This window comes from Thalassophryne amazonica, unplaced genomic scaffold (assembly GCF_902500255.1).
Source record: "Thalassophryne amazonica unplaced genomic scaffold, fThaAma1.1, whole genome shotgun sequence".
NCBI classification, from domain to species: Eukaryota; Metazoa; Chordata; class Actinopteri; order Batrachoidiformes; family Batrachoididae; genus Thalassophryne; species Thalassophryne amazonica.
The window spans coordinates 44,827-49,679 of record NW_022986340.1 but is presented as its reverse complement, the minus strand read 5'-3'; the positions used below and the strand labels follow the sequence as shown (position 1 = coordinate 49,679).

Sequence of the window (4,853 nt, the reverse complement as noted above, 5' to 3'; positions counted from 1 at the left end):
GTCATATATTTGCTAAAACAATTATGGTTTGCAATTAAAAAAATACATTTTTAGAATTATTACATGACATTTATGGCTTTGACTGCTATTATCATTTTCCTACCCTCATATGATTCAGTAAAAGTTTTTTCCTGTGTGCTGCATTCAGTCTATTTCAAGCATAAAGGTGTTAGTGTGGTGACTCATGAGAGTTCCTTCCTCTTTTGACTCTAAAGATTTGAATACAGCAGCACTCTGCTCCGAGTTTTATGTCAGTAATCAGACAGGAACAGGACTTATTTCAGGTATAAATGTTTTCAAAGGCTGAACTTTGATAACAGATGGACGCTGCCGTTGGATTGCTGCTGGTGATACTTGGAGTCTGTCACGGTGAGTTGATTTCCTTTTTAACATGTAGGATATAATCACCCTCATAAGATCCTGAGTTTTGCAACCGAGTTCTGTGACATTATTGACAGTAACAGTAAAAACAGTTCAACTGTGCAAGGCATGATGAAACACTGGTAAGGTGAGGAATATGCATTAAATCTCACACTTATTTACAGATGCTGGTCATATAATTAGAATGTCATGAAAATGTTGAATGATTTCAGTAATTCCATTCATAAAGTGAAACTTGTATACTATATTCATTCATTACACATAGACTGATATATTTCAAGTGTTTATTTCTTTTAATTTTGTTGATTATAACTGACACCTAATTGGGATTGAACATCCCAAATTCAGTATCTCAGAAAATTAGAATGTTACTTAAGACCAATACAAAAAAAAAAAGGATTTTTAGAAGTGTTGGCCAACTGAAAAGTATGAACATGAAAAGTATGAGCACGTACAGCACTCAATACGTAGTTGAGGCTCTTTTTGCCTGAATTACTGCAGCAATGCGGCGTGGCATTGAGTCGATCAGTCTGTGGCACTGCTCAGGTGTTATGAGTGCCCAGGTTGCTCTGATAGTCGCCTTCAGCCCTTCTGCACTGTTGGGTCTGGCGTGTCGCATCTTCCTCTTCACAATACCTCATAGATTTTCTATGGGGTGAAGGTCAGGCAAATTTGCTGACCAATTAAGAACAGGGATACCATGGTCCTTAAACCAGGTACTGGTAGCTTTGGCGCTGTGTGCAGGTGCCAAGTCCTGTTGGAAAATAAAATCTGCATCTCCATAAAGTTGGTCAGCAGCAGGAAGCATAAAGTGCTCAACAACTTCCTGGTAGACGGCTGCGTTGACCTTGGACCTCAGAAAACACAGTGGGGACCTTGATTTCCAAAGGAAATACAAAATTTACTTTCATCAGAGAACATAACTTTGGACCCCTCAGCAGCAGTCCAGTCCTTTTTGTATTTAGCCTAGACAAGACGTCAAGTCAGCAGTCTTCCCCATGATTGTGTAGCCTACGGAACTAAACTGAAAGACCAGTTAAAGGCCTTTGCATGTGTTTTGAGTTAATTAGCTGATTACAGTGTGCCACCAGGTGTCTTCCAGGTGAACCAGGTGAACCTTTTCCCAATATTCAAATTTTCTGAGATACTGAATTTGGGATTTTCATTAGTTGTCAGTTATAATCATCAAAATTTAAATAAATAAACACTTGAAATATATCATTCTGTGTGTAATGAATTAATATAATATACAAGTTTCATTTTTTGAATGGAATTACTGAAATAAATCAACTTTTTCACGATATTCTAATTATATGTGTTGGGGAAAGTGTAGTGACACAGACCCACAACAGGGGGCGCAAATGAACGGTCAATAGATGAGCCAAAAGGTAACAATTTAATGTTGTGAATGTGCACAACGATTATACAGACAATCACAGAATCTGATAGCAGTCAATACACAAAGGTGACGTGTGGGCAGGCTCGAGGATAGAAGACGTCTGTTCCGAGAAGAGCCGTAACCACACGATTTCCACCACCACCGAACCTGGTGAATACTGGAGCCACCAAGTCCCGAATTCCCAGGTGATCACCGTCCCCGACTGTCGGATCTGGTACTGCTGGCGAGGAGCACAAACAGTGAGATGTGGGTGTGTGCACACCCAGTAACAAAAACAGTCAGAAGGTGGAAAGTCACCTCCACCTCTAATCACACACTCGTGCAGCTCCTGTTAAATCACTTATCTGGTTGGAGTGTGAAGCGAAGCCGTCGCTGATCACACTTTACGCCAATCCACAGATAATGAAACGCCACAGGAATACGGCTGCAAAGAAGTTCAGGTTATTACTCAATGATTTAAATCAGCAGAGAAAAGTACCTTCACAGGTAGATGATATCTCGGCAACGAGGTGGAGATGACGTCCGGTCTTTATGGAGTGAGATGATGAAGTGTAGATGGGTGACAGCTGTCAAGAGATAATGAGTGACAGCTGTCACCCCCGGCTGTGTCGTGGCGGCAGCGCCCTCTCGTGCCTGAAGCCCGCACTTCAGGCAGGGCGCCCTCTGGTGGTGGGCCAGCAGTACCTCCTCTTCTGGCGGCCCACACAATATGACCAGCACCCATATATTATATGAAAGGAGTCATGAGAACATGTTGGCTTTCACTGAGGAAGGTGAGTTGTATGAAAGAAGCGATTCTGACAGATGAGGAGGTGCCGTTGTCAGGCTGAAGCCAGCAGGGTCTCCAGCACAAAGTCGAGAACTGAGCATCTATAACTTGGAACCCTGGGTGAATCCGAGTCTGCAGACCAGATCTCATCTAGCACCATGCGAGCAGCCATCATGAATGAGAGAGAGTTATCAAAGTGGAAAATTGGATGCATTTTAAAGAACACTGGAAAAACTGCACACAAGGAAAAAAACATTTGTTGATTAAATTGGTACAAACAGCAGCCTGACTTCACCTGAGTAAGTGTTTGTCCTTTTCTTCCCTCTGCATGTTTTTAGGTGACTCTAGTTTTCATAGACACCTGTAGAAATGGATTCTGATTCATTTAGAAGATTTTTATTAACATTTGCAAATTCACGAAACAGCATTTCATTTTATAAAAGCAGCTTGGTTACATTTGTGAGTTTTTACAACTTATATTTTTAATTTCTGTAGGTGAGGAAACGTACTGTGACGGCAGACAGAATGGAGCTCAGTGTTATGGAGTTTTAGGAGGAACTGTGGCTCTCCGGCTGATGACGAGCGCCTCAGAAATACATAAATACGAATGGTTGAAGAATACAACAAAAATACTCAAAAGGAAAAATAATAATATATATACTATAATAGATGCTCTTGAAAACAGATCCATCTTCACTCCCAGTAATGGAATATTCAGGTTAAATAACCTGAGCAGAAGTGATGGTGGTGAATATGTTCTTAACATATTTGATCAAAATGGAAAACTGTATGAGAAGCAAACTCTGCAATTATTCATTCAAGGTAAATAACCACAAATAATATTTCAGTTTAACTTGGATTACATACAAAAAGTAATGATAGTTTATTGATAATAAAATGATAGTTGATGCTTTTTTGTTTACACCTGTGAAACATTTTATTGTAAAATGTCTCATATCAATAATTAGCTGCACTCAGTGTCTCGTGTATTTCTGATTGAAATGTCTCTGTGAGCAACATTCTGAGGATTTCACAGTTTGACCAGTTGGGTGTTTTTGTCTCAGCTCCTGTGTCCTCTGTGCTGCTGGTCTCTGAGTGTCTGTCCCGGGGGGAGATGAGGACATCCTGCTCCTCTGAGGGAGGTGACAGTCCTCAGTACAGCTGGACTCTGGATGGACGCACACTGACAGACACTGACCTCCTCTCAGGACACAATGAGACCACAAACATCACTCTGAAACAAGGTCTCTCAGGACGACTTGTCTGCACAGTCAGCAATCACATCAGCAAAGTCAGCAAAGAGGAGAACATATCTACCTGTGCAGGTGAGCCATAACATGAGCAGCAAACAGCTGGATGCTGATAATCCTGACTGATATTTGAGCTTTCTGTTCACTTACAGGTTTTATATTCATAAACTGCACTTTATCCAGTGGGACGCTCATATCACAGTCAGAGCTTGAACTCAATAACATGCTGTGCATTGAGCCAATAAGCACCTCAACGACTGTTCCAGAAACTCCAGCCTCCACCATCGGTAAGGAGACTGACAGTGTGTCCAACAAAACCTCACTCACATCACATCATCCAAACAAACTGCTGCTTCTGCAGATGAGCCGTGGTACATCAGTCAGTCAACAGTAAAACTGTTGAAGTTGATCATGAATGTAATTTTTGTCTCTGACATTGATGCAGTATTATGAATCTGTCACTTTAAAAATGTTTTATGTTTCTTATGTCCCATCAGCACATGTCCCCATTGCGGCTGGTATATCTGTGGCACTGGTTACACTGTTTTTGGCGGGCACAGCTGTTTACTGTAGTAAGAACAAAAAACAAAGCAAGAAATGTCATGGTATGATATTTTTCTGGCTAACTCCTGCATTTGTATGTTTTTAGTATGTTATGCAACAGTTTTGCATCATACAATCCAAAATGGCTACAGCACACGTCAGCGTTTGTTTTATTTTCTGTTTATTTTAAAAGGGTTTTAAAATGATTAGACTAGCAGTCAGTAGCGGGATGCTGTCAGTTTCTGGTTGCCAAGAGGCTTTGTATTTTTAATTTGAGCCTCAGCACAAACAAATTCCCTAAAGTTTGGAGATCCACTTTTGTCCTCTCACTGCTAAAAGGAGGTGAACCTTCAAATGTGAATTATTACGACCTTTTTCAAAATTACATATTTCGGCAAAAGCATTTGAAAAATTGGTATGTGATCAACTGAAGGAAATTTCAGAATCAAACATTTTAAACCCTCTTCACTCAGGTTTTAGGAAGCAACATAGTACTGTTACTGCTACTCTA

The 4,853-nt window shown here is 40.5% G+C and overlaps 1 long non-coding RNA gene across 1 annotated transcript; it reads left to right on the top strand.

Moving 5' to 3' along the window:
• The first annotated feature begins 213 nt into the window (after positions 1-213).
• On the top strand, positions 214-3,168 carry LOC117506093. The gene is made up of 2 exons (XR_004559370.1): positions 214-369; positions 3,045-3,168. It is a non-coding gene; the product is annotated as an uncharacterized LOC117506093 (long non-coding RNA).
• Positions 3,169-4,853: the final 1,685 nt, after the last annotated feature.